Below are 25854 nucleotides of genomic sequence, written 5' to 3' on the forward strand. Positions count from 1 at the left end.
AGCAAGCAATTTAATTTGGGTGTTTTCCAGAAGGAAAATGACCAAGTCATTTTTATTCCTCCTGGAGGCATTAGCACAAGTTTCTAATATATACAAGGACAGCTCTTCCTGTGGGAAATAAAAGTAAAATATCAAGAAATTCCAGCAATAAAAACAGCCATCTTCTAAATAGAATTTTCTTTCAAGAGGAAAAAGTAGATTTCACACAATAATCCTTCATTTTAATTAAAACAAGAAAAATAAACATTTTCATGACAATATTTTGAAATTTATTGTTTTATTATTGAATCTAAATTTTACTTTTAAATTGAATCAAATAGAATTATTTTTAGTTCAGGTACTTAATGAAAACATGGAAATTGTTGCTAGATTCCATGAAGATTTTCCTAAAGCATATGTTTTTTCTATAAAACCACTGCAATTGTTTGGGGGTGGGGGAGAATTAATACTAATTAACATTTAGACCTTAAGTAATACAAAGGAATAATATTTTGCCCTAGATTTTAAGTAAATATAAAATGCCATTGCCTTTTTTACATAAAGCTTTATTGATATACTAGAGGCCTGGTGCATGAAATTCATGCACAGGTAGAGTCCCTAGGCCTGGCCAGCGAGCAGAGCCAATTGAGGCCTTCTGGCTGCTGGCCAGGGACTTCCTTCCAGCTGCCAGCCTGGGCCTTCCTTCGTTCTGTGCCACCCCCTGGTGGTCACAGCGAGTGATCGAACTCCCACTGTCCTGGTCGAATTTCCGAGGTGACACTTTGCATATTAGACTTTTATATATAGATAGATAGATAATTCATATACCATTAAATTCACCTTTTTAAATTGTATTAATTCAGTAGCTTTTAATATAGTCACAGATTTGTACAATCATTGCCACAATTTAAATTTAGAACATTCTCATCAGTCCCCCATCATCATCATCACCTATTTAATCCCTTGCTATCTGTAACTAGATCTGTTACAATCAGCAGTAGGAAACTAGCCATCTATGTGTAGCCTATCAAAACTTTCTTAGTGCAAGTCCATCACTCTCATAGGTGTAAAAAAATATTCAAGGAAAAGTCTGCTAATGATAGAAAACCCATGCCATTTTAATACATGAGGGAGAGCAGCCAAAACCTTAAATAAAGAATTCCATTAGCAATGATGAGGTATTCTTTACCTCAGGTTTTTAATGTATCACTATTACAGTTACAAACCAGATATTCAACAACCACCACAACAAAACAGTGTGTGGCCCTATACATTTCATTAAAAGACGACTGATTTAGTGTTTCCTGTTTTAACTAAAAATAAAAGTCAGAAATGCCATGTCCTATCCTCCTTTATTTGCAATTAACTTCAACTCGTGTCAGTGAATAATGTACATGTAAACTCTAATTTATATAAATGTTTGCGCTAATGTGTCTGGCTAATACTTTACATATCATTGATGACTATAATATGTATAAAATAAATGTCTAAAACTTCAAGATTATACTGGGCATAATTCCATTATCATGAAGATTCCTAAGATAATTTTAAAAACTTGATTACCTCAAAGACATCACTAATGAATACTTATTGCTAATGGAACTGGATAAATAAAGAAATGCTGGTCAAAAGGGGGGGAAATAAAAATACTAGTATAATAATAATTTTTAAAAGAAGAAGCCTAATTTGTTTTGACAAACATAATTGTACATCTTCCTTATGCCACGGTTGTGCAAGGATTGAAAATTGAAAATGTGAGTAGGACACGCCTGTACCAGAGTTTTGTCACCTCGAGAGAAAGACAAAAGGACCAAACGCCATTGTAACTAAGTATACTAGTCAAGGTTCTCCAGAGAAACAGAACCAATAGAATGTGGAGAGAGGGAGAGGGAGAGAGAGAGAGAGAGAGAGAGAGAGAGAGAGAGGGAGAGAGAGAGAGAGAGAGAGAGAGAGAGAACAGAGAGAGGGAGAGAGAGATTGTGGAGTCTGGCAAGTCTAAAGTCCACAGGAGAGGCCAAAAAGTCAGAGACCCAGGGAAAGGCAGGTGCTGTAGTCGGAGTCTAAAGTTAGTTGGCTGGCAGATTTCCCTCTTGCTCAAGTGAGGTTGGTCTTTTTCTATGAAGGCCTTCAAATAATTGGATGGATGCACCTACATTACAGAGGGCAATCTGCTTTACTCAAAGTCTACTGATTTAAATGTTAATCTCATCTACAAATACCTTTATGGAAACATCCAGAACAATATTTGCCCAATTATCTGGGGACGTTGGTCCTGAAACACAAAATGAACAATCACATGGAAGACCTACTATGAAAAAAACAGGGTGAAATTTGTGAAGTACAGGTTCAAGGAAACTTGTGTTAAGTTGAAAATAAATTGTGGGAATTTAACAGATTTGATTCAAACCATTTTTCTCATTCTGAGTTTTAGAAATGAGTTTTAAAAATAAGACATTAGTGGGGCGACCAAGCAAAATTCTTTCCAATTGGAAAGATTTACAAAGACATGTTTTGTCATATCATCTATGGAAAAACAGAGGATAAAATGAAGTCTCTACAAGATCCAATTTTTAACAGGTTTTAGAACTCACTGAAATAAATTGGGACCTATTTATAGCATTGCATCATAGATTCCAGCTCAAATAGCCATTCAAAGGTCCAATACAAAAACCAGTAATATAGAGTATATAAAACCCAACTTATAGGCACTAGACCTGAATTCTGCCTGGCTTACAGAACTGAAAGAGACAAAGTATAGAGGCAATGTTTGCTTGGTTAGGAATGTTCCCCACAAGGTAAAGAAGGAAGGCAAATGGCCCTTAATTTTTTTGGAAAATATAGTAAATATTTAAAAAGAAACTCCATTGCATTGGAATAGCAACATAAATCAAGTCCTTACGAACTATAACTCAAAAAGATAATAAAATTGTGAAAGTAGTATGCAAATGAATACTGAAAACCCAAGATATGAACCAAATAAAAACAGGCCTGCCAAGATAAAAATTGGGCAATGTGCCAAAAACACTTTCAAACAATAGTCGCTAATCTATTATGTTTTATTCCTGGAAGAGTGTTTGCAGAGAAATGCTCAAATAGCAAGTGCTGCGGGCACATGTCTTCAGCCTCTTTGCATCCTGAGACAGGCAACGCTAAGGAGGTAAAAATGGTTAGGAATGGACAGGGCTTGCGAATTTGGGGTTGGATAAGTTATTCATCCATTTAGATTTTATTCACTCATCCTCTCGTATAATCTTTTAATTAATCTGTTTCATTTTTACCTATGACAACTATGGTAGGTGCTGCAATAAAAGCATGAAAAATCAGCAGCTCCATATGTGATGCCATCTTCTGGCCCAAGCACTACCTACCCAGGGTTCTTGGGACCCCAGGTGTACCTCTCCTCCTATCAGACCATTCCTCTTCCCGCCAGGACACTGCCTGCCTCATCACGACACGTAGCCCGAGAATCCTGTCCTGAGAACCTCACCCAGCTACTTGAGAGCCCCAGGACTAGCCTCACCAGCATTTAATTCTTGTTGAAGTCATGTCCCTTCTACCGTACCCATCTACCAAGGTATCGCTTCATGTCTGATCATTAAGGCTGGCTCTGCACGTCCTGTACCTCTGACCTCAACAACACCGCCAAAGAGGCTCCCATTTGCTTCTGCGTAACCCCTTTACAAGAACTGGCTACACAGAGCCTCTGAGAGGGCCAGACAAATAGAGGGGAAGCAGGTGTCTGACCAGCTGCCACTGGTGTCCTTTGCCTGCAATCCTCACATTCCCTCAAATCCCATTTCAAATTATTTTGTCAAATGAGCAGAAACAATGTCATTTTTCCCTACAAGTTGATAGAAAAAAAAAATCAAGAATTGAGCTGGGTACTAATTAAATGTGAGATTCCAACAAGCGATTGGCTTCTCCTTAGCCTCCGCATTTTCTTCCATCAGAAGATGATAGGAGTTCCAGGCTCATGAGATAAATGTGAGTGAGCCAACTGACCCACAGCAGAAAGCACTGCAACAGGGAGATGACTCAGCATCAGAGTCCAATCCATGTGAGCCATGATTGTGGCTTTCTTTTACATAGAAATTGTATTATAGTAACTTATGACAGAATGTCTTACTCCAAGAAAGCCCACTAAAAGAATGGCACTAGAAGTGAGGTAGGTATTCTTTATCTCGGATTTTTCATTTACCAGGATAACAGTTACAAACACAGACCTTCAGCAAAAGAAAAGGACAACATGGAAAATTCCATTTCAGGAAGAAAGTGGGTCAGGATGCAGGACTGACAAGTGGCACTAAAGGGATCCATGTGTCTACCCAGTGGAAAGGACCAGCCACATTGGTTCCCGCAGCCAGAAGTTTTCTACCCATTGGAAACTGAGCCTATGAAAGACAGTGGGGTATGGGCTTCTTCGTAGACGAAAGATCTTCCTTTTCTGCTGTTGATAACGCTGGTAAATCTTAAGTACAATATTTAATGTTCATGTTGCTGAAAACTGCTGTTGCCTTGCAGACAACAGAGGATAGAAGTTTCTTTTAAAAGGGATATCGCTCTGAAAGTGGGAGAAAAAAGGCCAGCTGTGTGTCTAAAGTAGAAACTGCAGAAAATGGGAACCTTACAACCCCATATAGCTAACCCCGTATAATGGTAGGTCAGCTTCCTACTTCTGCAGTTAATTTCTACTTGAGCAAGCCATCAGCTAACATTATGGAAAATGACAGTCCTGATAACATAGAGAAACAGTTTCCAAGATGATCTTTTTTAAACATTTTTAAAATATATACCATTTGCTACAGCATGGATGGACATGGAGAGCATTATGCTAAGCGAAATAAGCCAGTCGGAGAAAGATAAATATCACGTGACGTGACGTGAACTCACTCATTTGTGGAATATAATGAACAACATAAACTGATGAACAAAAATAGAACCAGAGACATAGTAGAAGCATCGAACAGTCTGTCAAACTTCAGAGGGAAGGCAGGGGAGGATGAGGGGCAGGGGGAGGGGGAGGGGAGGAGATCAACCAAAGGACTTGTATCCATGCATATCAGCATAACCAATGGACATAGACAGTAAGAAGGTGAGGGCATGTGCTGGGGGTTGGGGGTGGCCATGGAGAGGTCAATGGGGGGAAAAGGAGACATATGTAATACTATACGTAATACTTTAAACAATAAAGAATTTAAAATAAAATAAAATATGAATTTCTGAGATTAAAAATATGTTTTTATTTATTTGAGAGAGAGAGAGAAAGGGAGAGAGAGAGACAGAAACATCCATGAGAGAGAAACATCAACATGGATGGGTGGCCTCCTGCATGACCCCTGCTGGGGATGGAGCCCACAACTTGGGCATGTGCCCTGACCTGGAATCAAACCACAGCCTCCAGGTTCATGGGTGGACACTCCATCACTGAGCCACAATGGCCAGGCCCCAAGATGATCTTTTAATAAAAGTATATTTTCCTATACATGCAACCCTTTCCCTTTTACATAGCACTGTTTCTGTTAAAGCTCCCAGCCAAATTCAGCTGACAGCTCCTCCACATTTCCTTAATTGAAAGTCTTCCTCTTTCTATCCAGAAATGGAAGAGCCATTTTCTTATTGCATCCCTTAAAGGGTGAGGGAGAGCATTTAAACTCTGGTTGAAACAATACTTTCACTTTTATGAAGGCCGCTTTGCAGACCCAAATGGAAAAATATTTCTCTAATAAGAAACATCATCTTTCTCCTCCATGACCAGCAAGAGTTCACCTGTGATTGCATGCTTCCTGTTTCGCCTAAGAACGATCTTAGTTAGGTTTCACAGTAGTAAATTCTTGGAGTGGAAAGAAAACATGAACAGGCATGTCACCACTGGGTTGCTTGTTTCTGAGATGCCCATCTCTCTACCAACAGACATCATCTCTCTCTCTCCCATCCTGTCGGAGCCACGGGCCTCTGGACGGACAGACTGCCTTTTGTTTGGTCCCACAGTGGATTCTGCTCAAAGTCCTAACTTATGCTTTTATTACTATGCATGTAAGAATACGTAGAATTCCTGATTGCAAGATATAAAAATTTTAAATCTCTATGTTCTTTGTATCAATGACTCTTCTTAAGTAAACAGCAACTGATATATGATTTCACAGATGAGAAAAATCTCTCCAGCTGGAAAGAAGAAAAAGTTGGCATTGAAAAGAAGCATACGTCAATCAAAAGGAAGCAGAAGAAAAAAGACATTGAAAACGAGATGACATATATGGGTCCTTGAATTGTTTCGCCAAGGGCTTTGAAATCAAGGCCTAAGGCCTCTCAGAGCTTACCAGCCCGAGAAAAGCTCATAAATGGCATATATCTCAATAATAAAATAATGAAAAATTTGGAGCTTTCAACATGTAGGAACTCTGCTCAGCTTTCAACATGTGGGAAACTGCTCATCAGTGGCCACAGTGATTTTGCAGTACTTCAAGATTATGTCACACAAAGCAATATGTAGATGACATAGCACAGAATTAATTGTACACTTGAAACCTATACGATTTTATCACCCCGATAAATTTATTAAAAATACTTATCTCCAATCAAAAATCTTACAAAAAATGTATCTGTCTTACTCTTTTACAGAAGAGAGTGATTCCAATGGGAATTCCCAACATTTTAAAGCAGAAAGTCTGCTCCCAGCAAAGAAATACTCCTGAGTATAAGAATAAATCATGTGAATCCATTTCCCACTAAAGATAAGTAAGTGAGGAAAAGCTTCTGGGTGTGTTTTGCCTGTTGATTTGTAATTGTAAGAGCCATACTTCTGGCGTGTGCACTTGAACTTGTGAAAGCCCTGGGACTCACTCACTTCACCTCATCCATCAAGACAACAGACACACTAAGCTCAACATTAAACATGCCTGCCACTGAACCACGCTCCAAAGAGTGTGGGGACGCGCTAAAAGGGAATATCACTTTATGAATATATTTTAGCAATCAATTTAAGTTTAAAAATTAAACTAGCTAGAAAAAACCACTTATTTGTCTAATCAGGACATACAACAGGTTTCTGAAATAACAATATGCATTGAACTATATTATACAAAGTCTTTGGTCTTAAAGCAAAATGAACTATACCAAATATTCTAGCTGAGAGTAGTTTCACTAATGTCATATGTAGATGATAGATCTTTAAGAAATAGGATACCTGATATTGCAATGATGCCAGGCACAATTATTCTTTTGATGCTCATGGAAATGTTTTAAGTTTGTTCACATTTTGGAGTTATGAATGACATTGCCAAATATAGAGATGCCAGTTTATAAATACTTCTGCTAAACAGAATGCTGGGTACATAAGGATTTACAATATATGGATCTTGAATAACTAAAAATATTGTGGTTTTCTGATTTCTTTAAAGTAAACAGTGAATAACAAATATATTATTTAAAGGAATATTGCATACTAATAAGTCAGTAGGCTTTTGTCTGTGTTTAGGGAAGCAGAAAAAACATTCATGGTAACACATTGGTCTTATTTCTGAGAACTACTCTGAACTTGTAATAACAAAAATAAGCTTTGTCATTTGTTCTCCGGCTAGATATTTCATGAGGGGGAGGTTTACTGGTTTAATGAAGGGGTGTATCAAGTAAAATTTCAAGAAAATGTCAGATTTTATTAAAACCATAAATTAAAGACAAAAAGAAAAGAGAGAAAACATGCATTCTAATTATTTCAAGTTTTGCTTTTGGCTCTATTTTTCTCTGTGAAAATTTAAAATAAAATTATGGAAATATACACTGGATCACCTTTCTCCCTCTAAATAGCACCACTTACAAATTAGCTTTATGATACTTACTGGACATTATAGTCTCAAATAATTTCTGATAAGGAGAGCTGTTAGCAATTTTTATGTTTGACCCATAGTTACTAATCAAAGGTATGAACCATCTAGCTATTTTACATCTGTCCGAATGTGGTCTGTGCTAATTTAAGTACTACATTGTAAGACGATAGACATTATTTAAATTTTACTTTCTGGTCATGTGGGATTCTCTCTCTGCTTTGGTTTCCTCTACAAATTACCCAGCTAGTTACCAATTATTAGGGAAATGAAGATAACATGAAAACAGATGTTAAATTATTACAATTACGTCTATGCAAACCACTCTCATTACATGTATAATCATATCTTCTTCATCTACATTTTGATTGTAACAGAAAACATAACAGATAATTTCAAGTCTCAACTTGCTTCACTAAAGAAATATGGTGAAGTACATTCTGATACTTGCAGTTCTATCTGTTTATTTTTAATCACAGGGAATTTTTATTACAAATAGAAGAGACATAACTGTAAATAAGGAATGAGGAGGAAAAAAAGCAGCAGGTTAGAGTTGCTACATAAAATAATTTCATACTTTTCTTACACATCGTTGTAATATTCATTTTTATAGGATTCTGGCTTTCTAGGAAATGAACTGAGCCTCCACAAAATTGTATTTGTTTTTCTGACCAAAGCCATGTATTTCTTCACTCTATGGGAGACCTGACATCAGCGATAACAATACTAATGACTATATAAGGCTTCAAATTTTTCAAGGTGATTTCCAATTTCTAAAGTAATTTAATTCTCATCAGACCCTGGGGAGATAATAAAACAGATATCTTCTCTATTTCCGTTGTATTTATATGCCATTATAAATAAGTAAAAAGAGCAGGAGCTCCAAATTCTAGATTTTTTAAAACACGTTGCTCTCTGTGCTAGGCATCTTCTGATCACGCCTGCAGACCACTCCCCATCTCTATCCATGTTGTCACTCTGACCTAATGTAGTTACACCAGCAGCCTCTCAGGCTCTCTAGCTTCTGAGTTGATTTAGAAAGTAGGCAGTAGGAATGGGCGATAGGAGGAAGGGAGGCCCAAGAACAAGGACAGGGCATTTATCCCCTGGTTGCCTCCCAGAGGTCTCCTCGGACTGACTGAATCCCTACAGGGTAAGCTGCATTCCCCGTTAGCAGGCCTGTTGTTCCCATGGATGAGGACTGGTGTGACATATTGGTGATTAGTCCTTTTAAGTGTAAATCCTCCTAATTTGGCATGCCATTGTTTCCTGTTGGAACCCTGACAGAGAGTCTCCTCTCTATCTTCCTTCTACATGTTGGAGTTTTTCAAGCTCTTTCCTAGCCTTTCTTCTCATTGGCTCTCTTGGTTTCATTCATTCTCGTGACTCTAACTCTCATCTATAACCTTCTAAACGTACACATCCAATTCAGACTGCTCTAAGCTCCAGATTTTGATAGCCACTTACTTATTGGCAGCTCTATCTGGCAGGTAACAATTTCATCAACATGAACATGCTTGATACTGAACACTTGATTTCCACCTAGCCCACCGTCCAAAACTTATTTCTAACCAAATTACCTCCATTTCAGTAAATTGGACCCGCCCACCTAGTTGGCCAAGTAAAGAACCTAGGAGCATCTCCTTGATTCATTCTTTATTATCACCCATCAAATAAAATCTATCAGTAAGTCCTATAACTTCAACTCGGTAACACATTCCAAATCTGTCTAAACGTAAGTTTTATGATCCTCATTCAAGCCACATAGTGTGTGACCTAGACCACTACACTGGCATCAAACTGTGCCTCGTTCTTTCACGTATCCCTTGATATTCATTACTTAACATAACAACAATAACAACAAAGGGCATATCATGCCACTCACCTGCCTAACTCTCCACCTTATTCTGAACTATGGTACCTCATTCTTAAGCTCCAGCCTACTCTAATTTGTTGAACAGGCCAAGATCTTTTCTCATTTGCACAATAAGGTGTGAATACTTTCTCCTGGGTGGAATGCCTCTCCCACTGTTTTGTATTGAACTGATTCCTTCTCTTCCATTTTCATCCCAAAGGAGGTTTTCTCACATTCTCATCAGACATTTGCATTATTGGAAATAATAGTACCAAAATGTTTATCTTATAGAATTTCTCATGATCTGGTTACTGTTTTTCTTCAGATGCCCTGTGAAAAGAGGGGCTATGTCTGTTCTTTACATATTTTTTCATTCATATATATATATATATATATATACTGGTGACTAAACTTGCCACTCCCTATGTTCACAGAATGTCTCTCAAATAATTAAATGGGTATTAAAAAGATTTACACTTTCTAATAATAGTGTTGCCACTTCCTGATCATGTGACCATGGCCATGGTATACTCTCTCTGTGCTTCAGTAGTATCAAAGTAAAATGGGGTTCCGAGGACTCATTTAGATTTGTTATTTAAAACCTGGGTATAGCCCTAACCGGTTTGGTTCAGTGGATAGAGCAACGGCCTGCAGACTGAAGGGTCCCAGGTTCGATTCCGGTCAAGGGCATGTACCCTGGTTGCGGGCACATCCCCAGTAGAGGGTGTGCAGGAGGCAGCTGATCGATGTTTCTCATCGATGTTTCTAACTCTCTATCTCTCTCCCTTCCTCTCTGTAAAAAAATCAATAAAATATATTAAAAAACAAAACAACACCTGGGTATAGTAAGCATTCAGTTAATGACACAGTTTTTTATTTCTAAGCTCACTGGTTATATTTGCTTTCACTGGTAAAACTTCACTGCTTTCGTCTTTGAAGTATTTGCTGTGCCATAATAGTATGATGAATTAGATGTCAGGAAACCTAATTTTCATTCTCACTTTGACCACTAATTACTGTGTAAAATTAGGACAAAGACATATCTTTCTTGGTCCAAATGTCACTGTCCCCAAAAATGAAAGTGCTGGAATAAAGTCAATATTACCTGCCAACGCTAAGATGATAAGGGTTTTATGAATAACTAAAGAAAAATAGCTTTGGTATTGTCTAGAGAGCAGATTTATATCATTTTAAACTGGGGAAAAAGTGTGATATGTGCACCTTGTAAGGGAAGAAATGTAGTTTTAAAACAGTGACACTACTTTTTGCAATTCTGGGAGAAATTCACATCTCAGAGCTTTGAGAAATGAAGGAAACCTAGGGAGCATTTAGTATAGCCTACATTTGGCAGATGGTGAAGGTGAAACGTGGCAGTTTTCTACATGCCAATCAAAACCAACTGCCCAGACACTTACTTCATGACTAAATTTATCATTTTGAGAAAGAAAAGTATATCCTTTTCATGAAACAAAATACTGAGATATTAATAAGTTGTCTTTTACTTGATTGCAAAAAAATAGTAATAATAAAATAAAAATAGCATTGCCCCTGAATTCCTGACTTCATTTGAAAAAGAAAAAAGTGAATAGCCTAAATTTTAGTGCCAGTAGAAATTGAAAGAGGAATAGTATATTCAATGCAAACAGCACTTGTCAGAGCCTTTACAATTATGATTTAAACTGGAAATAAGTTGTTTATTTTACCCATTATATATATGGGACATTTCAGATGGTCAGTAATATGTTTAACTTTAGCTTTAATAGAAGTGAAGCAGCTAACACTTAAGATTTACTTAGAGCCCTAGCCAGTTTGGCTCAGTGGATAGAGCGTCGGCCTGTGGACTGAAGGGTCCCAGGTTCGGTTCCAGCCAAGGGCACATGCCAGGTTTGCTGGCTCGATCCCCAATAGGGGGCATGCAGGAGGCAGCGGATCAATGATTCTCTTTCATCACTGATGTTTCTATCTTTCTCTCCCTCCTTCTCTGAAATCAATAAAAATATATTAAAAAAAAAAAGATTTACTTAGAGAGGAACAGTCATAAATATTCAATGAAACTAGTTGTCCTCTGAACTTTCATTCAAGGTCACATGTTCCCATAGTAACTGAAACATGCTTGAGAGTTAATGATTACATCAGTGATAATTATACCCATAAAAACATTAGTAGAATAAGATAGCTCAATTAACCCAAAAGGGCACATTAACAAGTACACCCTCAAGCTTTTGGAACTATGGCATTCTTAGACTATACAAGTTACCTATGAGTATATGCAATTTAGATCTCCTTGTCACAACTGAAAAACACAAAAATCATAGACATCCAATAAGTCCATCTGTTACATGTAATGCTCATTTTTTTAAAAAAACTGAATGTTTGTCCCAACTGATACCACATGGATTCATACAATAACTAAATAACAATTAAGATCTCATGAGGTGAGCTTCATGCCCATAAGAAAAGAAAAAGGCAGTGGTCTTCTCTTAACAAGACCAGGGAATTACAGATTAGGCATAAAGGCTGAGTTACATTTAATCCAACACACAGGATTGAGTTTCTTTTGGTTTTTTTAAGGATTGAGTATTCATTATTAACTTGCAATTAAGCTGTAAATCACCCTTGTTGTGTGTGGAAATAGTTTCACAGTACCTTCCTTCCCCTCCCCCACAGCATGATGACATTGATTCTTTTTTTTTTTTGTATAAATCCACTTTTTAAAAAATATATATTTTATTGATTTTTTTTACAGAGAGGAAGGGAGAGGGATAGAGAGTTAGAAACATCCATGAGAGAGAAACATCGATCAGCTGCCTCCTGCACACTTCCCACTGGGGATGTGCCCGCAACCAAGGTACATGCCCTTGACCAGAATTGAACCTGGGACCCTTCCGTCTGCAGGCCAACACTCTATCCACTGAGTCAAACTGGTTAGGGCGAATTTTTTTTAAAATACATTTTTATTTATTTCAGAGAGGAAGGGAGAGGGAGAGAGAGAAACATCGATGAGAGAGAATCATTGATTGGCTGCCTCTTGCATGCCCCCTACTGGGGAACGAGCCCGCAACCCAGGCATGTGCCCCTGAACAGAATCGAACCTGGGACCCTTCAGTCGACAGGCCGACGCTCTATCCACTGAGCCAAACCAGCTAGGGCAATGATGACATTGATTCTTGATCTATTTTCATATAAATGTGTCCTACCATTTCAAAGGACTCATTAGCAACTCCGGTGAACAGCATGCCAACTGGCTTCCTCACCAGCCACAAACCAACCCCCAGCCCTGTCCTAGGAAGAGCAGCTTCTAAAAGCATCAGACCTAGAGACTGTGGCTTTAAACGTTAATGACGTCTGGGATAAGGACAAGCGCGGGATTTTTTTCTACCTGGTCTGGGAAAGCTTTGGGACCAGAGAGTGAAAAGCCAAGGAGTGAGAATCAGTCCACTTATAATGTGGAGAGTATGGTTCTCAGAGGCACTGGAACTTCTTTTTTTCAGCTTTACATATATTTTTATTTCAGAGAGGAAGAGAGAGGGAGAGAGGGAAACATCAATAATGAGAGAGAATCACTGCATGCCCCCTACTGGGGATCGAGCCTGCCACCTGGGCATGTGCCCTTGACTGGAATCGAACCTGGGACCCTAAGTCTGCAGGCCTATGCTCTATCCACTGAGCCAAACCGGCTAGGGGAGGCTCTGGGACTTTTAATGAAACAGTCTCCTCTACCCCCTGAGCCTGGGAGTACTTAAGAATTTGTAGTTAAGGCAACTGTGTAGACAATGTCTTCTTTAATGTTTCAACAAAAGACTGACAACCTTCTGGCCTAGAGGAGCTCCATCATTTTTATTGGTTTTGCTTAACAGGCAGAACTGAGCTTTAAGAGCCTATCATGAATAGCAGAATCCAATAAAAATCTAGAGGGAGGAAAATTTTTAACAAAATGGGGTTTTACCAAATTACAGCTGTTAGAGGAGATGGAGGGCATTCGAACCAAAAAATATAAGGAGTACTTAAGGAGATTCAAGTACAACACTCAAACCAAACTATTCAGTAGATAATTGAGGAATAAGAAAGTAATTGTTGAGGAGCTTGAGAGTTAAGGTTTAAGAAATATCTCAAAAATCTCATGTGCCCTGATTATGAAGTCCGTGGGGTGGCTAAATTCCTCTCTGGGGACACACAAGTCCTGGCAGGCAGCTCTCTGTATAAAATCACCATCTCTGGGACAAGGTGAGTGCTCCCATCTACAACCTGCCCCTTCAGATGCCTTCCAGTGGGAAACTACAAGTTCTTGCTGTTTTTCCATATCTCACCCAGACTTTGTATATAAGATTTTTTCTTAAACTTTCTTCAAATTACCTATTTCAGTGATCTGGTTTCCTGTCGGGATACTGACTGGTAGGAAGTAGTATCATGAATTAATTTCCTGTCATGAAGTCCAAGAGCGTAACAGAAGGAAGGGAGAACGAGAGGGAGGAATTCCATTAAATGTTAGGGACTGGCAGATTAGCACAGCAGTTCATGTGAATCCTGACTATGTAGCCAAGATTTTCATCTTGAGTATCCAATTTAATAAACACGTGTCATGTTTCTCCATGTATAAAATGGAGATTATAATTACCTACCTTTCAGGATTCTCGTACAGATGAAATTAGATATGACATGCAAAGTGCTTAGCACATGCTGAGTTGATATTGTTGCTTTGGAACATATCATGGAGAATGATTATACATAAGATTGTAGAGCCAGACGGGCTCAGCTTGCAAACAGCGTGGCACAGGATGCCAAGGAGTTAGCCTGTCGGTTATGAACAGCCAACCAAGGTTAGTCGTTAAGGGCATGTAAAGACTGGGATTTGTGTTTTGGAAGATAAACCTAAGAATGTCATGGATAGAAAAGAAGTCGGGGGACCAATTAGGAGGCTGCTAGCATCGCCATGGAGGGGAGAAGGCAAAGGCCAAGGTAAACTCAAGGCAGAATTTCAGACTTTACCGATAGAGTATGACACAGGAGGCCAAGAAACAAAGCCAATGGCTCTACCCTAATTACAGGCTCCTGGGCCTGACTGGAGTAATGTTTCATAGAGGAAACTAAAATGAGAGAGGGAGGTACTAAAAGAGGGTGGGCGGGAGAGAGAGAACACAGTGTCTTCAAGAGAGCTAAACAAAGAGAACTGTAAAATCAAAGAAAGTCACATGTTGCACTGGGTTGCTATTTTTCTTATGTGCCTTGATAATTATAGTTTCTCTTGCCATATGCTTCTGGAAAAAGCCTAGTCATTGTCCTAAACGCTCCCCATTCTGAATACAGATGATCGAATCCTAGTTGTGCTAACTTATTTCTGTCCTCCATGTTTCCTGAAAAATGGCAGTTAGGTCTAGATCAGGATTTTCAAATAGAAATGTAATACGAGCCACATAGGTTATTTTAAATACTCTGGTAGTCTCATCTCTAAAAAGTACAGAGAAGCAAATGGAATTAATTTTTATAACAGCTCTAGTGAAGCTAATTGATATATAACACAGTGCACCTATTTAAAGGGTACAGTTTAAAACTCTCACCAAAATCAAGATACTGAACACTTGGCCCTGGCCAGTTTGGCTCAGGGGAAAGATTACTGGCCAGCAACGGAAGGGTCCTGGGTTCAATTCTGGTCAAGGGCACGTACCAGGGTTGCAGGCTCCTTTCTAGCCCTGGTTGGGACGCTTGTGTGGAAGGCAACCAATTGATGTGTCTCTCTTACATCCATCATGGATGCTTCTCTCTCTCTTCCTCCCTTCCACTCTCTCTTCCTCCCTTCCACTCTCTCCCCCTGCCTTCCACTCTCTCTACAAATCAATGGAAAAATATCCTTGGGTGCGGATTAACAAGACAAAAGATATGAACACTTGAACCAATTTTGCATTTTATATTTTAATTACCAAACCTGTGAATGATTGAAATCTACAATTCTCTAAAACTGCAAGTTGCATAATAGTTCTTAAAAGATTATTCAGTTCACTATAAAATCGACTCATAGTAAAAACACAGACATTGTAGCAAAAGTGACTTTGTTAGTTTTAGCACACTGAATTTTCAAGGCAAATAATAGGAAGGTATCATATATTAAAATAAAAGAAAACATTCCTTTTAGGTAAATCAATTTTCAAATTTATTTTTAAATTTGGACCAGCTCTGTTAATGGTCCCCATACTTTCCCATTTCAAAATGCAGTGATAAAACTGTTTAGTAATGGGATGAGAACAGACATCTAGATCAATGAATAAAATGGACAGCATCAAAACAAATCCTTACATCTATGGCCAATGATTTTAAACAACGTGCCAAGATGATTAAATGACAAAAGAATATTTTCTTCAAGGAATGGTGCTGGGACAACTAGTTATCTACATGAGGAAGAATGACAGTGGCCCGTACAACACAGCATATACAGAAATTTTCTCAAAATAGATCAAATACCTAAATGTAAGAACGAAAACTGTACAACTAATGGAGCGAAACATAGATAGGAATCTTGTTATCTTGGGTTAGGCAGTGGTCTCTTATTTATGGCACCAACATCACATGCAACAACAACAAAAAAACATACAATAGATAAATTGGACTTTATTCAAAATTTTTTGTGCTTCAGAGGACATTATCAACAACAAAATGAAGAAAACACACACACAAAATAAACAACCCATATAACGGAAGAAGATATTTTCAAATCATGTATCTGATAAAGTTCTAGTACACAAAATTTATTGAGAACTCTTACAACTCATTAACAAAAAGACAAACATCCTACTTAAAAATGCCCCCCCCAAAAAATTTATAGACATTTATCTGAAGAAGCCAATAACCATCAAAAGGTGCTCAATAGCCCAGCCGGTGTGGCTCAGTGGTTAAGCGTTGACCTATGAACCAGGAGGTCACGGTTCAATTCCCGGCCAGAGCATTAACTAAAATGTCTTCTTAGAAAAATCAATAATTGTGTGGGAGCTTTATTGAATTGTTTAAACTTTTGCCTTAATTCTTAGAAAAGTTTTGTTGTGTGCCTAGTGCTCTTAGAGCACAAGTAAATGGTATAAAACAATCTTCATTAATGGAATGCCAGAGTTTAAAACGATTATTACTTGTCCAAAATCCTTTGTTTTATTGCCCTTTGCTATTCAGTGTTCAGGTGCATTTATAGGAAAATGTTCTGCTTATCTAGTACCTCATAACAAACTACCTAGATGTGAATGTTCAAAACGCCATTACTCATAGTAGCCCCAAACTGGAAACAACCCAAATGTCCTTCAATTTTGTTAGATAAGCCCACAAAACAGTACAGGCACATCATGCAATACTGTTTCTGTTTAACAATGAAAATAACCTTCTGGCACATGCAACAATGTTGATGTGTCTCAAAGGCCTTGTGTTGTATGGAAAAACAAAAGACAATCTCAAAAGATTATATACTGTATGAATCTGTTTAAAGAACAATCTCAAAATAACAGAACTCTAGAGATGGAGAATAGATTTGTGTTTTCCAGGAAATTGGGGAGTAGACCACACTATTAAAAGTCAGAACAAGGAAGTCTAGTGTGGTGATAAAATTATTCTCTATCTTAATTGTGGTGGCAAATGTATACATGGCATGAAGTACATAAAATGCCATACACATATAACTTCAGATAAAAACTGAAGAACTCTGCCCTAACCGGTTTGGCTCAGTGGATAGAGCGTCGGTCTGCAGACTGAAAGGTCCCAGGTTCGATTTCAGTCAAGGCATGTACCTTGGTTGCGGGCACACCCTCAGTAGGAAGTGTGCAGGAGGCAGCTGATCGATGTTTCTAACTCTCTCTCTATCCCTCTCCCTTCCTCTCTGCAAAATATCAATAAAATATATTTTTAAAAAAACTGAAGAACTCTTAGTAAGATTTATAATCTATTTGACAATGTGCCAATAGAAATTCCTGGTTATATTGCTGTACGATAATTATGTAAGATGTTACCATTGGGAGGTTGAGTGAAGGCTTCATGTTAGTGCAGTCGGCCTGGCCGGGGGGGGGGGCGGGGGGGGGGAGTGAGAGGGAGGGAGGAGGTCAATGCGGGGAGGGGAAATGGAGACATCTGTAGTACTATCGACAAATAAACATAAATTTTTTTTAAAAAATAAAGAATCTCTGCAACTTCTTTTGAGTCCATATTTAAAAACAAATACAAAGTTAAAAAACAACAACAACCTTGTTATCCCTAGCTGCATCTATGATGGACATTCAATCTCATTTGCTTGAAATTCTGGAAGACTTAGCACTCACCACTTCTCTACCTTCTCCACATCCTAGGTTACTAGTTTACCCTGAACTATGGATCCGTAAAGAGATATTCATTGAACAGTATTCAGTTGTCCTTTACTGTTCTTGGAGTATCATCACTGATTAAACCATAATTTACAGCTCTATTTCAACTCAGTCATAAACTAAATTTGAATCTTTTAACAAATTCCAGAAATTTTCTCAGAGTCAATTTCCTAACCTGATAATCTGTGACTACATTTCCAACTCTACCTTGCGATTCTAAATATCCTTGCTTTGTCTTAATAGACGCCAACCTTCTTGAGATCAGAGACCAAGCTTAGTCTTTAAAAGTAATTTATACTGGAGGGAGGGGGGAAAGTAATCTAAATTGTATCATTCTGCATGCTGAGGTAGCCTACTTATACGAACAGACAGGGTGAGTTATGAGTTGTGTTTGCTTCTGTTCATCAGTATTCGGACCACTTGATTTGAAATTTAGTTTATGACTGAGTTCTGGCAATGCCAGAAAAGCAAGTATTGAACTCAGATTATTTCTAACAAACTATTTTTTTCTACAAAGTAAAATTCACTTTTATTTATGAAAGACTTAAGAATTTAAAATGGTTGAAGTGTATCTTCATATGTTAATACATGAATCTTGTTTTATAATTCTATATACTGTATAAATTTAAAGAGCTTTCAGCTTCTTTATTACTTAAATAAATAAAATTTTATTGGTTTCCCGGAGCTAGTAGATACACTAATCCCATTCATTAAAATTTAACCTGCCTTGAACTTCCTTTCAAAATACCCTCGAAAATTTCAAAGCCCCTGGTATTATAGAAACATATATATTGCTTTAACAATTTAACATGTAGATGTAATGATGTTCTGTAATGTGTTTAATTAGCATCATCTGTTAAACATTCATTGCTAACTCACTTTATAAGGTGCTTTATTAAAAGTCATTAAAACCTGCAGCTGCATCCCGTAATCATTTTCTAAATATAAAGACTGCATTTATAAATGATCTCCTTGTTCAAAATACTGCCACACACTCACAAACTCTTTGTTAGAAGCCAGAAAGCTTTTATTCTTTACAAAAAGAAATGCGAAGTAATTCATCAGATGCCAAATATTTTTTTTTGGCCACATGTCAGCCTTGTTCCCAGTGTTCAGCCTTTGTGCTCATTAAGAATAGTTATAGTTTTAGATTGATGCTCAGAACTTCTATCTATGTGAGTGCCATCTTGCTCCTAGGGCTCAATCTCTTAATAAGTATCCTTGATAAACCTGTAAAAGCACAACGATTTGGCTCAGCTAAGCACACTGAATTAAAGTTCTTATGAAAATATTCCGGAACTACACAATGAGAGAAGAAACTGCATTCATTTTGAGATTTGTTAATTCTGTTCAGGAGGAAAAAAAAAAATAGCCTATTGGGGGTTTTCAATGCTTGTGTAAATAATGTAAATGATTTCTAGGCTTCACTCAATTGTTTATTCTATGATTATACTTCTTTTATGCATGTGCAAGAAAACAAGTTTAGAAAAATAAAATTTGGAAAAAATTTCAAGAAATTTAATTTTCACACAAATAATTAAAGTGTGTGTAATAGAGTTGCTTATTGCTCACAACAATTTCTTTTAAAATCTTTAGCAGTTGTCAGTATTTTTGACAGTATTCCCCAAAATAATGTAACTGGTGGGAAGAGAAGAAGGGAGAAGGAGAGAGCGAGCGAATCATTGATTGGCTGCCTTCTGCAAGCCCCCTACTGGGGATTAAGCCTGCAACCCAGGCATATGCCCTTACGGGAAATCAAACCGTGGCCTCCTGGTTCATAGGTTGACGATCAACCACTGACCCACACCGGCAGGGCAATAATAAATATTCTTAAACCAGCTTCTACCTGCATTAAAATATGTAATCCATTAAGAGATACAAGAAAATTGATGCTGAATTAGCACAGAAAACATATTGTCGATACTGAGAGTTCTTAAATAGAAGAGGCATGCCCACATATTGTAATCAGTAGGGAGGTTTTTGATGAGGGAATAAATGAATGCTACTAAAGATTACTTATAATCTAGTAATCTAGATCTAGCACTTCCGTTTCCAAAACACTCTCAAAAGCATTCTATTGGGGCTCTCCAATATTTCACACAGTCGGCATTCACTCATTCATCCCACAAAGATTTAGATGTCATATTAGAATTGCACCTTAATCTGTACCCCTGTTACAGAAGAAAAGTTAAGTTTATTGGGTCCAGTGACTTGCCTAAGATATAATGACAAGCATTCAAGAATCCTAATGTTTGGACTGTCAAACAGCACTCGTTCTGCTACATCATGATAGGTAACATATTTTACCCCGCAGCATGTCGTCTCTTTGAGCACACTCCCTGTATAACTCATTCACCTTCACTAAACAAGAAGAAAATAGTAAATAAGAATAGCATTTGAGTGCTACTCTATGACTCATTGTACAGGGTTCTGGGGAGCTGAGACGACTATAAAAATCATTTCCAGGTTACAACACGCTCTTCTTCACTAGTAGCTTTTACCTTGCTCATTAGAATTGGGTGAGTAATTTACATCTTTAAAATGACATAAAAATAAACGTCAGTTACTGAGGGCCTTCTTCAATTCTAGTAATTATCATCTCATACTTTTATATTTTTTGATAGACACATACCTTGATTCAAATCACCCCAAAATTTCTAAGGCAAACTCTGGACATTGAAGTCCAATATGATCTGTCGGTCTCAGTAATGACATTAGAAATATCCAGTTAATATTCAGATGATCTACACAAAACGTTAAACAAGAGGTTGTTTTTATAATATTTTATAATTTAAAGATTCAGGCCAGAACGCCCTGTCCCACTTGCCACACACCATTTCTTGTAAAAAAATAAAAAAATAAATAAAAGCAATTGGACGGATCCCAGGGCTCCTTTCTGATCATCCTCTGGTCCTATATACACTTTACATTCCTGTTTATGCAATCCTATGCCACCTTTCTCCTTTGCGTCTCAAATGTAAGCAAAGGTCAACAACCTTTTACCAACAAAGCAGTGTCAGCACCACCTCTGCCCTCACCCGGGGAGGGGATGCTGAATTACTGTGTCTAGTTCTCTGCAGACCTCCATGGTCCGTTTTCCCTAATGGGCCAAAATAACTACCAAGCAGTTTCTGGGATCTGAATATCCTGGACTAAAGCACTGATTTAACATTAAACACAAGTGATTGTGTGCAAAAAACGGTTTGCTAACATTAACACCCACTCTTCTTGGGGAGGAAGCACTTAGAGATTAGCATCTAGGTGGGCATTAAATTGATTTACCAAACTCTATCTCGACGGGAATGACATTTCTGCAAAGATAATGATTGTTATGAGCTTCCGTGCACTTTGCCTGAGCTTGGAAGGGTGAATTCGAGTTATGAATTTCTGTGACTAACTCTTCAAAGGATTTAGGCAAAGATAACTTTTACTTTGTGCCAGTTCACGCACACATAGGGGAAGCCTGCCCCCTGCACTACTAGAGGGTCACCGTGGCCACATACGCACAGGATGCTTCCTAGAATTCATTTTCTGCTTTCATTTTTATGAGGTGCCAGCCACGAGAGTCCATGTTAATTGACGACCAAAATATCGGTCTAACAATATACGATACGTCCCTTAAAGCATCATTAATTATTTCATGAGGCAGTTTCATTTTCACATCTCTCAGGTTAGAAAAAAAAAAATCATGTTGTATTAGGAGCACATCATAGGTCTCCTAGGAAGGAATCCAAATTCTCAGATGATGGTCATTTCTCTTTTATTTTTATTTATTTCAGAGAGGAAGGAAGAAGGAGAGAAAGAGAGAAACATTAATGACGAGAGAGAATCATTGATCAGCTGCCTCCCTCACGGCCCCTCCCTGGGGATGGAGCCTGCAACCTGGGCATGTGTCCTTGACTGGAATCGAACCTGGGACCCTTCAGTCTGCAGGCCGATGCTCTTTCCACTGAGCCAGACTGGCTAGGGCGATGGTCATTTCTGACCTATAAACAGCAATACAGTCCCCAAACAGCTCAATGACACAGACGTCCCGGCTCCCTTTCTGCTAAACAAGCAGGACTCGTGGTCAATGGTAAGTGCCAGTGAAGAAGGATTTTCTTCCCTCCGAGTGTAATTGCTACTCTTAGCCAATTCAAAACAAGGGCCCATCAACCTACCAACAAATACCATCTTTCCTGGCTTGGGATTTTTGTGCTGAAACTGAGAAGGAAGGTATGTATGTATGGGTATGTATTAGGAGTACTTCATTATCGCTTAGCTGTGACCTACAAATTAAAAGAAAAAAATAAGGAACTGTAGTTTTTCACAGGGGCAAACTCTTTCCACAGTGTTGGTTATGCATATAGCATCATATATGCTTCCATGATTGAAAAAGTCCAGCCTTGCAAGTCAGCACTCTCCACAGAACTGAATGTGTGCACTAGAATTGATGGAGCCCTTAGTGAAGTGTCAGGCAAAGGCTACAAATCTGTGTAACTTCTTTTACCTAAATGAGCCCTTTTTATTAAAGCCGAATGCTTATCAAGGTCACTATGAAAGATGGCAGTTTTAAAGCTCTAGGGGAAGACTCCAGAAATCAGAATCAACAGAAACAGATTTAATGAACACTTTAAAGTTTATGGTCTGTCAAGAACCTATTTTCCTCTATCACGTTTCTGGGTTTTAGTGACAGGTTTATTTTATAGAACTAAGTCAGAAAGCTATAAAAACCCAGCTCTCCAAAAAGGCACACTAAAGCCCTAGCTGGTCTGGCTCCGTGGATAAAGTGTCAGCCTGCAGACTGAAGGGTCCTGGGTTTGATTCTGGAAAAGGGCACATGCCCGAGTTGCTGGCTTGAACCCCAGTAGGGGGCGTGCTGGAGGCAGCCCATCAATGATTCTCTCTCATCATTGAGTTTTCTATCTCTCACTCCCTTTCCCTTTCTCTCTGAAATATATATATATATATATATCCTATATAATAAAAGGATAATATGCAAATTGACCCTAATGGCAGAGCAACCAGGTACAACCGATGGCTATGACGCGCACTGACTACCAAGGGGCAGATGCTCAATGCAGGAGCTGCCCCCTGGTGGTCAGTGTGCTCCCACGGGGGAGCACCGCTCAGCCACAAACTGGGCTGATGGTTGCAAGCGCACCAGTGGTGGCAGGAGCCTCTCCTGCCTCCGCAGCAGGCAGTGCTAAGGATGTCCAACTGCAGCTTAAGCTGTCAGTCAGACAACCCCAGAGGGGTTCTGGACTTCAAGAGGGTGCAGGTGGGCTGAGTGACCCCCCCCCCCCACTCCCATCTCAAGTGCACGAATTTTCATGCACCGGGCCTCTAGTGTGTATATGTATGTGTGTGTGTGTGTGTGTGTGTGTGTGTGTATATATATATGTAAAATATATATATATATATATTTTTAAAAGGCACATTAAAGCTTCTCACTTTCTGCTTTCTGGCAAATGCATTTGAGCAAGCGGTCTTAAGCTTTAAAAGGCAGGAAAGACCACACTAAGTAAAAATGTGTGTATTTTTTAGTTAAGATTCTACAGGTGTAGGTATACTAGTACTTGGGTGTTCAGGTGGAAAGAGGAATCAGGTGTGTATACATACATGCGTTTGTTCCTGTGCATTGTTTGGCAAATTATAATCATCTAAAATATAATAGATGGAGTGGTTAAACAATCTCCACTTGATACTTTTTGAATTTTTCAGACTATGTAACACAGACAAGATTAAAAAAAAACAAAACCCTCTTAATGAAAGTCCAGATTTTGGAAAACCAAGACATACATAAATTTAAAAGTATGTTAGGCCAGGAATATAAAAAATACACAAGAAAGACTTTACTGTAATTATATAACCCAACATAAATTCTTTAATAGTTTTGTCATATAAGGGACTTCAGAGAAATAAAATATTCAACAATAAAAATATTCAACTAGGTTATTAGGCAAGAGATTTTCAAAGACCATGATGCAGGAACAATTATTTAAAAATCAAATTGTTTATCTACTTCATCCACAAGGAAAAATAATACTGTATATATCTTTCTGTGAAATTCTTGAAAAAGTAGGGTTGTAAATAAGCAGGAAAAAAAAGTCTTATCACTTACCTGCCCACTGAAAGAATTAGATGCCTGTTCGTTTCTCTAACGTAGGATTCTGAATAGTTCTGGAACCTCCTCTCACAAAGCTACCAGTATATCCAAAAGCAGGGGCCTTCTCTCGTGAGCATTGTTTATTCCAAAAAGTGGGGGCCTTTGAGCACCTCGATCCTCACTGCAGAGCCCATGACTTCCCAGAGCCTCAAAGAACTTGGACTTCACTCCTCTGTTTGCATGTCTCCCAGGCCCCCACGGAAAATGATGTTTGAAGTTGCTGCCGAGAGTTGAATGTGTGCAACAAGAGCACTCCTCCGAGCCCCGTATGGTCGCTGTAGCAGGTGGGTAGGAAGCGTTGTTGTTTTCCCTCTACTTAGATGGAGAGGGGGGACGAGGGGTTACGGGGAGGCGCCGCCTTTCAGATGCGAGGAGCAGGCAGCCCCGCTGCCGGCGGAGGCAAGGACAGCAGCAGGGGCCGCGGCGGCGCAGTTCGGTCCGGGTGCCTGCAGCCCAGGCTGGAGACGCTGTCCATCCCCTCCGGTACTGAAGCTCGGGGGCTGGGGCCCCACCTGCAGCCGCTCCCCAGATGGCTCTCCTCCAAAGGGCTTCCTTGCCTTCCGGCCTCACCTTTCCCCGGGCGCCTTGTATTTGGGGAGGGGTTAACTGCTTCTCCACAATAATATCCTCATACTTGTTTGGTGGCGGTGTTTCCCGATATTATTTGACGTTGCAAGTAGGAATCCGTGGAAAATCCGATTTCAACCTTTCCTGACTTTTCAGTGGCCCTGGACGAGTTTCCCAATGATACAAATGAAGGAGAGAGGGAGAGGAGGAGAGGGGGAGAGGGGGAGAGAAGGAGAGAGGGGGAGAGCGAGAGAGCGAGCGAAAGAGACAGAGAGAGAGGAGAGAGGGAATGAATACAGATTATGCATCACAGAAAAGCCCGAGCTTCTTTGGGTCTCTCATTACATAAAACGGAAAGGGTCTATGTTGGAAGATCTGCCACCTTGATTACCAACTCGGTGAACCACACTTAAATTCTGAGAAACCCCACTTGAAATTCCTAGATTAAACACAGTAACGAGGTCGTGGATTCTTCTCTGACCCTCCAAGCCAAAACGACAGCTTATTGCACAATAATAATAATAATAATAATAATACGAACGAAAGAAAAGGCATCTCGGCGCTGCTACCTTTTCAAACGCGGCTGAATTGGCTCCGAATCCGTGCAGAGCAGCTAAGCGAATCCAGCTGTGTCAGGGCTCCGGCGCCGGGAGGACACAGCTGGGCGAGCCGGAGCCTCCGAGGCTGCATCCCAGGGAGCGCTCCCCAGCCGCCCACAGTCCAGGATCCTGTAAGGAGCGGGGAGGCGGGGGGGGGGGCAGATGGGGGAGGGGGAGAGAAGGGAGTTTGCGTTCACAAAGGATCAAATAAGGAATACATAGAGTCACCCCGCCCTTTTAAAGCCAGAGCTACCCCCATCGCCGCCGGCTCTCCGCCTGGGGTTCAGCCCTTTCCCCCGGACTCTGTTCCCACACCGCCCCCCAGGCTCCCAGGTCCGGAGTCTGCGCTCTTCTCCCCTGCTCTTGCCGGCTCGAGGCTCCAGCTCTGCGCAGACCCCCACTCCCGCCCGCTGCACCTGCTGCGAACAGCCGAGCAGAAGGAAGTGCGTGGGTGGTCCCGAGGGCAGGCACCCGGGGCCCCGCCACCCACACTTGGCAAAGGGTGCAGGCGCCGGCGGGGTGGGATTTTAGAACAGAGATACACAACGCTGAAACTGTGGGG

At 39.5% G+C, this 25854-nt stretch overlaps 1 protein-coding gene across 2 annotated transcripts in view; it reads right to left on the bottom strand.

The window, feature by feature from the left end:
• Positions 1–25854, bottom strand: part of SNTG1 (syntrophin gamma 1) — a 107783-nt gene that overhangs the window by 81292 nt on the left and 637 nt on the right. For both annotated transcript variants that reach the window (XM_081110880.1, XM_081110881.1), the window contains exons 2-3: positions 25263–25421; positions 24082–24854 (exon numbers count right to left, since the gene is read on the bottom strand). The gene's annotated coding sequence lies outside the window, so the exon portion shown is untranslated. The remainder of the gene's footprint in view (positions 1–24081; positions 24855–25262; positions 25422–25854) is intronic.

The sequence above is a fragment of the Myotis nattereri genome (assembly GCF_964212035.1).
Source record: "Myotis nattereri genome assembly, chromosome: 17".
Lineage (NCBI taxonomy): Eukaryota > Metazoa > Chordata > Mammalia > Chiroptera > Vespertilionidae > Myotis > Myotis nattereri.